The sequence below is a fragment of the Syngnathus leptorhynchus genome, chromosome 6, assembly GCF_054491065.1.
Source record: "Syngnathus leptorhynchus isolate UIUO chromosome 6, UIUO_Slep, whole genome shotgun sequence".
Lineage (NCBI taxonomy): Eukaryota > Metazoa > Chordata > Actinopteri > Syngnathiformes > Syngnathidae > Syngnathus > Syngnathus leptorhynchus.
In genome coordinates, this window is record NC_141200.1 from 3,004,061 (window position 1) to 3,020,503 (window position 16,443).

Here is a 16,443-nt window from a genome sequence, read left to right on the forward strand (position 1 = left end):
AAACTCCAATGCAGAAAATAAGTCTGATGTGACTGAATCCAGTCGTTTGTCTTAGAAGTCGAGAAATGTTTTGGCCATGGATGGTGGGGAGGGCAGAGAAGACATTCCACACTAATTGAGGTCAAAAGCTCTTTAAGCACCATTTGCACAGTAGTTAGCCTTCCACTTTCTAAAAGGGTGTTGTGCCATCTGTTTGGCTTGAGGAAACACAAAGTCACCCTGTGTGATATTTTACACCGGGGGGGGCTACGTTGCTTCCGAGATTAGCTTTTGACTCTGATGGCTGCACTTTAGAGAGGTTGGTAGAAATAGATTATCACCATCTGACAAATTATTTTAAATAGGGGAACGTTGTCAGGGAAAGTGAGCCCTACTCTGGTACCTCAATGAATGTATTTTAGAATATTATGATGAAATATAGTGTAACATATAATGTGTTGTTAATCGCACACACATAAATAAATATGTAATATATGATTGTATAGAAACGCTATGATTATATAAATCATATATAATATATAAATATAAATATATATAAATATAAATATAAATATATAAATATAAATATAAATATAAAAAAATGTATAGGATTATTAAATGCTTAAAAAACTCATTAAATCTATCCGAATTATTATAAATATTATGATACAATATAATAAAAAGTCATCATTATATTTCTCATGATTATTTTGAATTAATCAAAAAAAAAAAAAGAAAAACAGGGAAAAAAATCCAGAAAGTTTGATGACACAAGCTGTTTGTTTGGTTTCCATAACAACATGTTATCAAACATCCAGGAAGACAGCATAGCCCTCTTAATGAAGTCCTTGAACCTGTCTGTCACTCAGGTCTGGCACTTATCAGTGAATATAGACCCACTATTGTGCCTTTGGAGTGAGGATGAGCTAGGGAGGCTTTCTTGAAGATGTGAGTGAGGCCCCTCGAAGTGCCTGAGGCTGTGACTCACAACAATGGCATGAAACAAGCGAGCTCACATGTTGTCAACATTGCTTGAGCGGGGGGAAACTTTTATTTCTATTGTATATTGTGCTTGTGTATGATGTGTTGATAGTTTATCCTAATTATGGGTATAAAACCAAAAACAAATATTTAATAACCCAAATTTTCTTTTATTTTGTAGAGGTGCCCAAAAGTCAATTAACTGACGTCACACACAATTAATTGCCATATAGGATGTGTCACGTGATGTGGGTTATGCTAAATTAGGTCTTCACCTGACGGAAATCAGCGGCTGAACGGGGAAAAGCCAACTTATTGCTGATCGCTTTAGACATTTTTGAAGTTCGCAAGTGGAACATGTTTTCATTATCAACGTGGACGAGCGGCGCGTCTGCCAAGGTAAAGTCTAAAAATTTCCCTTCGGTTGTTGCCTGGCAACGCGTAATTCTGTTTATTGTTCCAAGCTTTTGGTGTCGACATTCCTTTCCACCCTTTTCGTAAATAGTTTTAGATTAGATTAAATTCCATGCCAAATTATGTTAGTGAAAAACAATACATTCAGTCCAGTAGTCTTTAGTTTGATCGTGAATTTATTTTTCTTTCTAAAGTGCGTTACTGTCGCCCCCAAGTGGTCAAATGTCTAATTTCAGGTCCGGTCAGTCATACGCAATTTGTTGAGCCATGTTATTTAATTTACAGTATGCTGCATACAGCCCCATGACCCCAAAATCAGGGCGCCGTTTTAGTTTGAATATTTTTGTGCAAAAAAAAAATGGATGGAAGGAAATTCAACCTGTTGGTGGTTCGTAAATGTAGATTGTGTGTTGCAATATTCCTAAACTACCACAAGATGTCAGTGTTCTACAAATGTTTTGTTACTGTACTATCTTTTTCCCCGACATTTCCACCTGCTGGGAGAAATGGGGAATGCAGCCTTTTATGCAATTTTTAGTTTCTGGGTGGCCTGTGGTAGTGTTTCAAATAATTTGCGGCAAAGCACATGTCGCAGGATCAGACAAACCATGAACAACTTGTAGTTATAATTAAAAAAAGATGTAGTTTATATATAGATATAATTTAAATTGTCTTTTTTTTTCTTTTTCTCAGAATCCCCAGTTTTGTAGCCATGAAACCGAACGTAGCATTAAAGTGACTTTAATGCCTGAATGGTGTATTCCAAGCAGCTAAATGGCGACATTCACAATCTCTCCTCTCACAAGCGCAAGTTCTTCAAGCCACTAGGAATCGGATATGTACCTAGCGCCAAATATCAATGCCAAATAAACAAGGAGTTATGTCTCTGTGGCTACTTTGAGAAATTGGACTCCGGAGACAGTTTTCTCTGTGACTGTATCCTATGTTAGACTAACAGTGTGTCTGTCGCCACTTTTCAAGTCGCCCCCTTCACGCGCCACACCGCCAAAGCTAACTTCTTACGGCTCCTTGCCGTTGGTTGACTCTGGCAGGCCATGAGAGGAGCCGTTTATTTGTTTGTTTGTCCCGTGAGCTTTTGGCTGGCCATTCAGGGCCGCCCGCGCTTGGCCCCGCTTCCTGCCGGGCCTTCTATTTCTGCAACCCAAGAGGCTGGTAATGAAGCCGCTCGGGTTGGCATGCGCCCTGGGCAAACGTGGGCCCGATCAAACCCCTTCTTCTTCTGCCTTGGCAGCCGCACAACTCTTTGCTCCCTCTGGCTTCCTAATTTAGTAACGGTGGGTAAAAATATGTGCTAACGAACAAGGTCTGGTATGTCAGGCTGGCGTCCAGAGACGACGGGAGTGGAGGGGGTGAGGAAAACAGAGCGGTGGCTAGGGGGTTCACGGCAGGCCCTTCGTGACAAGAGCTTAAAGTCTCAGACCTCTCAGACATGCATGTGTAGATGTGCGAGCTTGGGCAAACGCTGACGGGTTAAAGGGAAACACTTAACATTTCTCACACTGACCAAAGTGAATTGAGAGGCTTCAAATCTCTCGGCTGTTTTTCTCCTGTCAAATACAATGGATCGTATTGTTTTCGGAACAAACAACTTGGAGTCATAATGGTTATAAGATCACATTTATGTCTGCCACATTTGTTAAAACCACACGCTAGTGTGGAGAATTTCTACAGCTGTCGCCACTTCCTGTGTAAAACTGATACACACCTTTTCAACAATGAACAAGAGTGACACGATCACAACAGTACGCCATAGTGACAAAACGTTTTTGAATTCACTGACCGCTAAGCGAAACGGTTGGGTGGCTAACTCCGCTAAGCTAAACGGTTGGGTCGCGAGCACAAATATTTGAAAGCACCTTCTTTTAAGGGAAAAGTTGTGCGTTACATCTTCCACATAGCGTATGCTAATGTCCTCAATGTTTGTTTGTTTTCCCGTTTGTCGTATCTGAACAGTTTTAATCACGTAATAGTGTTGAGGAGCAAAGCTAGCCATCAGAGCCAGGGACCCAGTCTTTTTTTTCTAAGGCTGTCCACAACAAAGACACACACCATAGTTGAAGAACGATAAGATAAGCTTCTCTTTCCATTCGGCCGCATCTTTCCATGCCAGTGCGAGTGTGAAACAATAGTGTTGCGCAGAATTGTTCTCCGCTCAGGCAAAGACTCCCAGTGGCTTAAATTTCCGTTTATCCCTCCCCAAACCTTGGCCTAATTTGAGGCGTACGCGGGAAACAAATCTGCAATTGTTTGGTGTCTAATGCTTTTTCTCGCCTTTCTATTGAGTGTCAAAATCAAAAGATTAGCAGGCGCTTTGGAGGTGATGTTGCCATTCTTTGTTAAGACAATGCTACGCTAAACCAATAACTGTGTTTTTGTGCGCTGACAGCATGTACGCCGCCTCATAATTGAAGTTTTAGCTCGGCATTGTGGCGACGGGAGCTTTATCTCTTTCAGGTTTAAGCGACGAGAACACGGATCAACGACTGCTCGCTGCGCCGCGTTTACAAAATGATTTTCCTTTGTCCCGCCAGGCTAAACACGCAAATGGAGTGAAAATCGCCAAAAACAGTTCCACGGATAGAACTGCAACTGAGAGGAGGAAGGCTCAAATCTTGAATCTCCCCCAGGGAGGGTTTTGCGTTTACTCGAGCGCCACAAACAAACGCCACAATAAAGATTGCTTGTTTTGAAAACTGATCCGTAGCATTAATCGCCTCCCATTGGATTCATTTCATCACCTGAAGTTAATTATTATTTTTTTAGTTTTGACTTTGAAATCGTCTGCGATCACTCCCACAGAGGCGCAGAGCTTCCTCTCCCAGATCCGCCGGCCTGTACTCACCCGCGAAATAACCCAAACTCCGTCTAACCCTCCTCCTGCGCCGGATTTACACCGTCCGTGAAAATAGAGCCCGCCATCTCAGTCACTTTGCCTGTGAATGAGAGGCAAGCCGTCCGTTGGTCCGCCTGTGGTTCTTTGACCTTTTGTGGCTTCTCGGCTGATTTGGCTCAGGTCGCTGGAGCTCGTGTGATGCAGACGTATCAATAATAAAATAAAGGCGACCACCACCGCCCTTCACCCCCCCCCGGCGGCTATGTGGGTCAAAGGCGGGTCTCGGTGGATAGAGGAGATTGATGAGGGGTAACGGGGAGAGGTCTGGCGCGCCTAGCTCACAGCGGCACGACGCAGGCGGCCTCCCCCTGCACTTGTTCGGCGGGCCCCCTCCAGAGCCGCACCGCCTGGCGCTCTTTAAATGACCTTCAAATTAGCACTCTTTTTCATCGCTTCAAACCCTTCCCCTCACAATCCCTCCTGAAAACTGAGCAACACAGAAAGGTGACAAATTTCCTCCTTATGTCATTTGCAAGACACACCCACCATATTTTCCAAGAGGAAATCCGCCGTCTCGCGAGTTCACGTAAATAGTAGAAGGGTACGTGTGGAGTTTGGAGGTTTGTGTGTGTTTATGACAGTCACCCAAGGGGTCTTCCTCTTCACAGTCGAACATCACTGTCAAGCCGGCCATCCATCATTGTGGCTGTGGTTTATATAAACCGTGCCCCCCCATCCCTTTACCCAGGCCTGTTGCACATGAAGAAGAACGTATAATTCTAATAGGTCACAATGACTCACACGGTTGCACTTTGTAAGATTATACTTTCCTTTTGATGGCACGGTTGATCTGCGGGGCTTTCTCGACCAATCGAGACCCCTACGTAGGATTTATGAGCTAATGTGACGTGACGTCCCTCTAACTCATTTCTTGTCGGGGATAAAAGGTGGCTGGTGAAGACAATTCCTAGACTTCATTTGAAAATTGACATGGTCTTAGTCGAGTGCTTATGATTTCGAATTGAGTTTCATGTTGTCCTTGTGTTCCTTCTTCATCACAGGAATGGCAATTTCAAAATAGGCTGACTACTTGTCACACTTGAGAGCCAATTATTTGTATATAAACACTTAAGAAGTCAATTTTCTATATGCCCCCTTCAAAAGGTTTATGGAACTGTAAATTGATGAGGAGCCAAGCTCTTTAAGGTGACCTTGTAGCTTGAAGATTTTTTATTGCACTGAGTCAAAGCGTTGGTCCCACAAGACGGCCCAATTCCACAACGTACTTAGTACATTTGTCTTGAAATTAGAACGATGTGTTCGTCAAACTCGCGTCTTGAACCGACCTTGTTCAAAATGCACTATGCTAGCTTTTTCTCTTAAAACCGGTGAAGTAGCGATAAAAAGGTCAAATGGCAGTCATAGAAGTATTCAAAGTACTTCTTTTCTCCAACTTCCTGCTGCTTTCCTTTGACTGCCGGCCAAACATTTGGAGGTAATTTTCCGCCTATCGCGACGGCAAAACGTAACTCACGTACAACGGGAGAGCCAAACATCAAGAGGGGTGGGGGGGGAACTGAGCTGGAAAGAACAAAAAAAAAAGTCCCCACAGGTTGGCTGCCGAGTGATACGATGGTGTGAAAATAGGCAGGAGGACAACTGGAGGAGGTGCATGAGTGATGGCAAGCTCATATGAGGAGGTCTTGTGGCTCCAGAAGGACGAACCTGGCCTGATTGATTGGCTTGAGCTTCGTACAGTTTTTTTTTCTTCAATGCCGATATGTTGCTCGCATTTGGTTGACAGTAAAGACAAATCCACACATCACGTGGGACCCGAAGTCGCAGAGAATCAATGTCATGAAAGGCAAGACAAATCTTGATCAAAGACAGACACGGCAGCTCGTGATGGTGTTTATGTAAAGACGCATTCAAAATTGTCCTGACCTACTTGTTACATTCCACAGGTTGTTATGACTGTCGGACTTGTTCTGCTATGATAGTGTAAGAAAAATGCGATTAGATTTATAAAATTATTATTAGTTTAGAAACTTGATTAATTGAAGACTGTACATTGGCCATAGATGTGAATGTTTTTTTTGTGGCCTGCGGTTGACTGAAGACCACAACGGGGTTGACCCCGCCTCTTGCCCGAGATCGGCTCCAGTTACCCGTGACCCTATTGAGGACAGGCAGTTTTGAAAATGGATTGCTCAATGGATTTTGTTGGAGAGGGAAAAGAGATTCAAATTGGAAAATAGAAAATAAAAAATGGCAATCACATAGGTTTTATGGAATCTTGCTAATCAACAAAATTTAAATGATCGCATTCCGTTTTTAATCTTCTCAGGCTCTCCTGGCTGTCTTGACATTTGTCCAATGACTGGACGACATCCACAGAAGAGCTTTTAATCATCTGGATTTTGGGATTGTTTCTTCTTGACCAATGTTCAAAATCGATCCAGACATCACGGTGCATTATCCACGGCCACACTTTATAAAGCATCATCTGAGTATTTGCTTGAGCCGGAGCATGAGCAGCTGCTTGGCACAAAAGATTTGACATGCTGCCTCCACATTGCACTTTTTTTTTTTTTTTTTTTTTACTCTTTGCTTCCTTGAACTCACTTCAAACGGCAGTCGGCTCGTGTGGAGTCACGCCAGCCATGTGGAGGGCACATGCTAACGTTGCGGTGGAGCTAGCTTGTCACGCTACAGGTGCTGTGGCTGCTAGCTCGTAATCACGTCATTTCAAGTGCAATTTTGACGTGTCAGAAAAGTAACGCGTGGGCAAAAAGTGGAAACCGCTCAAGGTGTGGTCACATGAAAGAGCTTCTTTATGCGCTACCGTACACATGGCCGGCTTCCGTTAGCCATTAAATAGGAGCGGCTCTGCCATCTTCTCCCCGGGCCAGATGCGCTACATCCGATGGGAACAAATCAGCTCATCTTTAGTCTTTAATTGACCACCCGAGTGTTTATTTGCTTAAGACTTATGGGCTTTGGAATGCCGATTTAAAAACTTAACACAGAGGACAGATTAGCCCATTTAGCATCTCCTGACAACATTTTTCACACGAGACATGACTTAAGTGGTGGAGCTAAGGTTTCCACGTGGGACTGGGCCACGTCTGTGGTTTTTTTTTTTGTTTTTTTGGGGGGGGTTGATGGTGATCCTACACTTAGAAGCAGCTCTTGTAAAGGCAGCCGTTGCCAGGAGCTTGCCTTGACATCTTTATCATAATTGCCTTAAATATCCCCATTAGAGGAGCTAGCTAGTATCCTCAATAACACGAGTCATCCCTGATAGCACCGGTGCATTTAATTGCCTGGATTCTTTTTTTTTATTTTTTTTTATGAAAGATTGCCTGACACCAGCGAGGCTCCCCACGGGCCGACCCTCTTCATTCTCTGCCCAGTAAAGCATATCGTTATCGCAGCCGGCAAAAGAGACCCGGCCTCGCCGCTCTTGGATAATTAACTGTCTAGCTTAACCGCGTAATGGAAAAAAGAAACGATGGCGGTCCGACGGCAGACATTCGAGTGGACCTCGGAGATCCGGGGGGGGCTGTAGGACAATACTCGAGTCATCCCGCCAGGAATGGGTGATAATTTTCAAGCATTAGAAGTTGGAGCAGAGACAGAAAAGCTCGGCGGATCGTTTTCATGTGGTAATTAGGCTCCTATGCTAATTGTTGAAGAATCTTGATGAATTACTCGAGCTAGAGTGCAAGCGCGCCTATATCGACTGTCCCCGATGTCCTCCACTTGAAAGGTTTCAACCATCTTTGCATACACAAATACTGAATTTTTGTTAAAAAAAAAATAGTGTTAAATAAATGATTAAAATGCAACTTGAGCCTGTTTGGGGTAATTAGAACATGGCCGCCATGTGTTTGTCTTTGTGTTGCTGTACGACGGAGCTATCAAGGACATGTGCATTAATGAGCACCTGGAGAGGAACAGCTTGCGTCTCACGGTTGGCGTGACCGCGAATGGGGTGCATAGTCCTCCTTTGACTTCCGATGACGTGACTGATGGAGTGGCGGGGCCGCTCTGTCAGATCTGGGGCGCTCTCGGGAGCCGTTTGTCTCCACTGACAATTCAGTTGATTATCGGGGTCCATCTTGAGTGGAGTTGATAGTCTTCAATTAACCTCTCGCGTAAACTTTAGGAAGTAAGAAGGAAGGTTCAACGTCCTTTTGCCAAATTTGAAAAATAATTATACTCAAAAAGTTCAAAGAAAAAGCAAAAAATAATTGTTTCGAGAGATTTGAGTGGAACATTTTGCAAAGAACGGTAAAATCCATACGTAAAAATGTGATGCCAAATAAAAAAACAGCTGGATTACAGACACTTATCTAAATCAAGCCTTTTTTTTTTTTCCAAAGGCAGGCAAGCCACAGTGGCACATGCGTCCGACTCAGGATGAAAGGAAGTGAATAGAATATTAAGTGTCAAAACACTCTTTTGTGAACGCTAAGAGAACAAAGCCAGAGTGGTATCCTCACTTACATATGGACACAACCGGATGCATATGGGACACAAGATATAAAAAAGCAGCTGGACGTCAGTGTCTGGCATTACTTGAAAGTGTACTGAAGCCATCCCATTGTAAATACTGGAAAGTAAGAGCATTATATATTTCTAGGTGAGCTTGTCAACAACAGTCGTTGAAGATACCTTTCCAATGAGACCATGTGACCACGTTGAACGATGCTCAACAAAGTGAATTCAAACTTGCAAGCTACAACCGAGTCACATAGGGAAATAATTTATATTTCTTAGGATGTTAGTTTTATGGTAAAGTTTTTTTTTTTCTTCTTCAAGTTTAAATGTGATGAGTTTTCCAGGTCTGCTGCTGTTTTTTTTTTTTTTTATTGGTACAACGTCCCCCCGGCAACAGCTCAGTTGAGCGAAATCTTTTCAACTGTTGGGGAAAAGAAAAGCTTATGAGTTGGTACTTGTGTAATACATGTAGGTAAAAAAATGAAAAAGTGAAGGAGGTCATCCTCTACCTAAAACCGTCCTTGTAAAATGCTACTATGTGAATGCTTGGCAATTTCTGTAGTTCATAATGTTCTGGGATTATTTTCTCTTTGGACCTTCTCTAGACATTTACGTCCATTCATAGAGAAGAACCTTCTGTAAGGTCACAGATATGGGATGAGGAGTTTTGGTACCAAATGATTTTGAAAGCGTTGTACTTATCTTGACCTAGCCGCTTCGTAATTCTTTCACCGTTAGAACCATCAGAGGTGGCAAATCCAGGTCCAGAAATTAAACGAGGACAAGCATCATAGATTGGATTAATTCCAAATATGTGTGTTATCAATACACTCCATAGTTGGTCCATAGAGAATGGAAGTCCGAGCGCCTCGGGAACTTCCCTGCTTGTGCTACAGCTGCCCATGTTTACCATCCTCCACCTCAGGCTCTTTCCACTGAGAGAAAGATGTCAGCTAAGGTGCGAGTCTGCAAATCCCACCTGAATGTGGCATTCGAAATAAACAACCTAGGGGCACGGCTGCCACCCTTTCTTTCTTTCTGTCTTTTTTTTTTTTACTCCCTCTGCACCACTTCAAGCCCCTGGAGTGTCGCTTCCAGCCACCTTTCATTTGTCACTTGAACTACCCCGTGTAAATTGTCGCTGTTCTTAAGTGGCTCCTTTTTTATCGTGTGACTTGGCTCATTCTTCATGAGGGGAGGAAGATCTTGTGTTTTTTTTTTTTTTTTGGAGGTTATGATTTGCCTCAGTTGTGCTGCCCCGCATTCACGGCGACGGTTCCAAATGGCCACGTTTCCATGGAGCCGACAGTGATGTGTCACGGCAAAGGCCCGTTACAGATTCAGAGGGGCGTTTCGGTTCCCCGTCTGGAGTTGTGGGGCTTACTTTTCCAGCGCTCCCTTCGCCTCCCACCTGCTCTCCTGGCTGTTCCTTCACCGGGCCGCTGTTCTTAGACAGACGAGGCTAATTGAAAGGGACAGCCGCTCTCCCAATGATCGGCTCTGACAGGAGTGTCTTGCCAGAGGTGGGTGCGCCGCCGAGTGTTGGGAATTTTCACAGCAAAATACGCAGAATGTGCCACCATTTCCTGGGCAATTTTCCAGAGGAAGATTTTTGCGGACAGGAGAAAAGAAGGGAAGGCCGCTATTCTGACCTCTGCGGTGCTGGCATTTCATTCAGTGATGAAAAGCGGATCTCTCGGTACGCAGTCGATCGCAGATGCACCGTCTGCCATTTGTGTGGCTTTCCAACACTGCACAAATATGAGCGATTGTCTTTGTAAATTTGAATATTCAGTGGGTTAACAACTCGCCCACTCTTTTTTTTTACCACCGACTACAAAGTTACAGATAGGGAGGTATGTTCACGTTCGGCCAACAATTGCACCATTGAATACAATAGGAATAATATTATTGCAGTTTCAGAAGACTTCCAAGTCTGTTTTTTTTTTTTTGGGTAGCATAAACCAAAAGAATTAAACTAGTACATTTCCCAACCAATAGGGGGCGACATACTAACCTGGCTGAAATTACGATCCAAAAAAGGGGTCACGGTTCGGTCTGTAAAACAATAATAATGACAAAAATTGGTGTGTGCCACCTATTGTAAAATACACTTCATATAAGATTTTTAGAATTTCAGTATGATGTCATAATATGTCTCAGAAGGCCCGATCCGGACTGACCTGCAGCGTGACTGCTAGTCGCGGTGGCAGAATGCGATGACTTGATAGACCGGGACAGGCTGGGACCTCGAAGCAGGCCCATGGTGGACGACTGGGATTACTTCTGACAATAATTTATGCTCCCCTCTGATTGAAAACATGAGATGAAGATGAAGGCGCAAAGTCCAAGGCACCACCTGAAGATATAAAAACGAAGCCTCAGCTGCTGTCGGGTGGGTCCACCTCTGGAGGCCTTCTGCCCATCCAGACCACATCGACATCGTTTTTCCTCATCAGACTTGAATCTATTTCTCTCTGTCGAAATGTCAGTCTTGGAAAAAATTCTATTTGCTCATGCACACTCTGAGGTGTGCCTACAGAGAGCTCTGTGAGCTTGGAGATTAGTCCACTAATCCCAACAAAAGCAGCGTGCGGCCGCTTTGAACAACTATCTGCACTATTGTTTATGTTGTCATCCCCGCTGGATTGCAACGTGAGTCTGCGTTGACAAATTTGTTGCGCATGATATGAATTCCTTTGTCAAAAAGGATGAAGCCTTGTGCCGATTGTTGCTGATGTGCCGTGGTGGGAAGTAACGATATTGGAGAACTGAACATTCAATTTTTATTTTACTGTACAAGATCTAAGTATTTTTGTCAGACTCATTTTGTTACATCAGTGAAAACAGAAGATAAAAAAAAACAGATTTTACCGTCGTCAGCAATTAAACTATTCAAATGAGATGCAATGTATGTCTTTGGATTCCTTCCACCCGAGGCAATATGCAGTAATAGGACATCTTTTGTAATATGTCTGAGCTAGTCGCAGCTGCGGCCGCAGTTGTGACGATTGCCTGTCCTATTTTTTGGCGTTAAAACGACATGGCTTCACTCTTGCCATTTGTGACAATGTTAGGTTAGCAAAAATCTTTGTGCTAATCGTTAAAAAAGTGTCCTTTCACTAGAAATAAATCTTCAAGGGTTTAAAGATCTCACGATGAAAACGACGGCTTTGATGAACATAACGGAAACGTGTCTTTTAATAGAATTCACGTTCTCGTTCATTGTGTCGCGTCGGAGCGACGACGAGGCAGCTAGCGAATGCTTTGCGGCATCAAAACATGCCACGCAAAACAATGTGTGCCTTCTACTTGGCAGCAAACAATGAAAATGAGCAATCTCTAGAGAGTGGGAGGCCACCTTCGCCTTGTTGAACACAGGAACTTCCAACAGAAAGGACTCCAGCAATCTCAACGACCTTCTCGGTCAACACTGTGCAATAACGTTTTCAAAAATGTTGAGGAAAGTTGCTCTTGACTTAAACTGAAAAATAAAAAATGGATGACAGACAAGCAAATAACGCATTTTAAATGGAAACAAATTTTGCTGCTGATGGTGAAAAAGTTTCACGCATGGTTGTTTCAAACCAAAATGGCCAAATGAACTTTGACACCATCTGATTGGGACTCAATTTTGCTAATAGTTCATCAAAGTACAAACCCTGGATTTGACCTAAAATGGCTGCTTCAAACCAAAATGGCCGACTTCCTGTTTACATTTACACACTAGTCTATAAGACATTTTTATGACCGATGTGTTGTTGGTGCCATTTTTTTGTAACCCTCCACTGGGTACTTGTTTTCTTTAGCTAAAACATTTCGTTGTTCTGCATACATGCCTTACAATTAGGGATACTGGGCGTTCATCATTGTTTATCTAACTAAAGGTCAAACTTTGCACCTCCCATGCTTGAGGACACCCCCTCCCTTAATCTTCCATGATTACCTCGTGTCACGAGGTTGTGGTTATTAATCCTTCCTCCTATAGAGACTGACAATAATTCTTGCACTCTGTCCTGGAGACAACTCAGCCATTCATCACCCTGTCACCTCTCACGAGGGATCCGCTGGTGTCCATTTATCTGGCTGAGAAACATTTGACTTTGGACTGTATGCAAAACAAAAAACAAAACAAAAAAACAAGATGGAACTGTTGTTGGTAGCCTACATGGGATATTGGTGCAAAAAAATATAACATATAAGCAGTACTTGATCAAATAAAATAAATAAATACATTTATTAATATAATAAAGTATTACATAAATAGTATTAGATAAATTAAAAGGTATTACATTCAATGCATTTAATTTTTTTAAATTCACCTTTGTATTTTATTTAGAATGAATAGCCTAATTAGTTTAGGCAACATTTAAAAATAAAATAAAAACATTCACGAACCAATTTGTATAATTGTTCTGATTTCAAGAATGAAGCTGGTCATTTGTGGCCCGCAGTCCATATTTTGTCTACTCCTGATATCTTATGTAAGATATTTATTCGGCAAACTTCTCCAGGATTTGGTCGAATTGTGATTTCACGGTCATTTAACATTCCTCTGTAGCGGCAGATATTATCTAGGGATGCTCGATGTTCTTTTGTCATTTTCCGTCCTCGCTCTCTTCCACCTGCACTTGTGCACAGCGCTGATCTAAACAGACACCGTTGTGATGAAAGTATTTGTATATTTTAGACACCATCGTTTCAGTGAGTATTCTCCAGAGGGGGGCCTTCTCTCCCGAGTTCTCCCACAACCCAATGGAGTCATTAGTCTGGTTGCTGTGTTGAACTCTTTAATCATCTGTGTGCATTTCAAAAACAACACAAAAAAAAAAAAAAAGAGTATTCCTCTGCGATGCACACCCAAGACGCCATCTCGGGCTTGCTCAGGTCTCACTTTGATGTCCGCAAGCTGTTGTGTTGTCACGTCGCGTTCCCTCCGAGGTGAACTGTAATATTTTCGTAGGCTCGTTTGCAAGTTCATTTCTGTATGTGCCGACTTGGTGAATCAAATTGAGATGGAAAAATTCTGATGGACAGAAGTCTGAAGAAAAAAAAAATGCTTTCACTGCCACAAAAAAAAAATGCTTTCTGTATTGATTCTTTTATTTGCTGGAGGGGGAAAAAAAAAAAACATGATAAACAATCAGAACTGTAACCTAACTCTCATCTTTTACATGCTTGAATGTTCCATCGGGATACAGGCAAGCGTGGGTCGATTCCCTCGGTATCGCATTTCACTCGGGTCAGACAATGGCGAGGAGTTGCCCAGTGGCTGCAAACACAATAGAACTATTCGGCCGTCCGAGCTGCACTTGAGCTGATCTGTCAGCCCGATCAAGCTGTACAAACTACGTTGGGCTTGGGACCTCCTCCTTCTTTCACACACACAATAGTGTAGGAGGTCAAGAGTGTGAGGAAATGGAGGGAAATTCCCAGCATGATATGATCAACTCCTTTATAGAGTGTGTGAACAAACCACAACACACACAAATGATATATTTTCTCTCTCTTAAGCCACTCGCTGGTCATTAATACGGCTGGCTTGAATTTGGTGAAAGTGCTGCAAATCTTGACATCCCGTAGCTTCGCCTTTCAGTACAGATGAAGAGTGAGGGAAAAAAAAAAAATCAGCAAATCACTTTTTGAGCCATTCTGCTGTGATTTATACCTCGCTGTCATATTAGCTCCATTTGGCTTCATCTATGGAACATCTGTACAAGGCTTTCATCTCATGTAGAAGAAGGGGGGGGGGGGGTGAGGTGTTTAGTCAGGAGTGTGGAGTTCCTGCAGGGAGCTTGGTCTCAAAGTGGCCACTAAGAAAAGCAAGGGAGGTGAAAGCCAGATTTTGTTCCAGCTTTTAATAAGCCACACTACTGCAAAGCCGATGTGTGTTGCAAAGCACTCCACGTATGCTCGGCCAATTTGTATCCGGAACGGGAGGAGGTCCCGACGACTGTGTTATTTCACAAACCCGACCTTATTTGGCCTCTCTGATATGCCCAATTTGTCAGCCGAATTTGATAGAGTGCCACAAATATTTGCCCAGGCACACATTAGTGCTATTTGCCCAGCGCGTAGGGACAAACAAACCGCAATGGTGTGCGGCGAATGTAATAAATGTTAAACAGTTAGACACTTTATGTAACCCACCCTGCGCAAAAGTTATGCCTTTTTGGATGTGGCTTCCATTTTTTTTCTTTTTTTTTTTTTTTCGATAGGCCGTTATTCCCACTTCCTGACCACCAGGAGCTAATTTTGGGTGTTTATGATACGCAGACGTTGGGTTATGAGGATTGTGCCATGAAAAATGTTGATTCCTCGGTGAAATCAAAAGCTGAGAGTAAAACGCATTGATTTGAAAATGGCTTGTTGTTGTAGATAAAGCACACAGTGTCAGGCTATTCAGGTCACCCGAGTCCCTCTAGATTTGATTAGATCACCACCACCCTAAGCAATAAAACAATAGTTGTCTTGTGAAATAAAACCATAACTATCTGATTGATTCAGACACTGACTCGAGTCAACTCACTTGAGTCAGTGAACAAACAAATCCAAATCATCTTAGCTGGTAATTTTTCCAGTGAGTCTGCGGATCTGAGTCAGTGAAAAAAAACCAAAGCAGCAATTGTAGTTTTTCCGGTGAGCCTATTTAGTTTTTTTTAGTTCATCGATTCAAGTGAATCATACGAGTCTGACGTGTTTTTTGGTCAATTGGTTGTTTCGGCTCACCAGATGGACTGTGAGACTCTTGGTTCAGAAACACTGCTGACTCTGATTCTGTTTGTTCACTCAGCCAAATTAGTGAATCTTCAGGACACTCTATGGAATCGAACGACTCGGTTGTATAACTCACCGACTCAAATTAGCCGATGTCACGCCGAAACAGCTTGGGGGAAAAAAAAACTAAAGGAGATTCGGTTCATGTCTTTCTTTGTTGCAAATATTTGAAAAGATATCCGAGAGCTTGATCCTTCCTCGTTTGGAGTGTCGTAAAAGACAAAACGCTCTTGACTCGTCTGTGTGATTGATGACAGAAGCGCACGTTGTATTCAGCGCCCGGCGAGCAGCTACAGATCAGTCTCCCTCCTCGACAAATCTGACACTCGCCAAACCCGGCGCCCCACCTGCTCGCTGCCCCCGCACACCAGCCATCAAACCCCTCACAGCCATGCGCGGCCATAAATCACCCTCAACAAAGCGGCTCGTAATCTGCGACGCGCAGGCCTGACATGCAAATGTATTACCTGTTGTCGGCAAAAGTGCGATTGGCCCCCTCTGAGTGAATCCTCTGTTTACCTTTGTGGAACCGGTAGGATACTGTCGAGACAAAGTCCGCCACAAAAGAAGCTGACGGCGGCAATTCAGGAGACAAAGCCCCTCTTTCCCCCAAACACGCCCGCTGCCTTTTCATGCCGGATGACATGCTTGTACAACTTTGCCAGAAAAGATTTAGGGATTTTTTTTTTTCTCAAGCACATTTGTAAAACACGAATAGCAAATGATCTCCTGTGAATTGGAGTGTGGATAGCGGCAGCTTGGAATGAGCTATAATGCTGACTTACAATGGTTTAAGTCGACGGGTTTTCAGGGACGTGAATTGTGAGGGCATATCGTATGTGTGTAAAGGTCTGCTCAATGTCTAAAGACAACTTTTTAAAGTGTTGCTCCGTCGCTGAAATGGTTATGTCAGCCATCGATACAATCCGTTA

The 16,443-nt window shown here is 43.1% G+C and overlaps 1 protein-coding gene across 1 annotated transcript in view; it reads left to right on the plus strand.

The window, feature by feature from the left end:
• Nucleotides 1–1,198: 1,198 nt before the first annotated feature.
• Nucleotides 1,199–16,443, plus strand: part of mef2aa (myocyte enhancer factor 2aa) — a 56,458-nt gene continuing 41,213 nt past the window's right edge. Inside the window, exon 1 of the mRNA XM_085913995.1 lies at nt 1,199–1,359. The gene's annotated coding sequence lies outside the window, so the exon portion shown is untranslated. The remainder of the gene's footprint in view (nt 1,360–16,443) is intronic.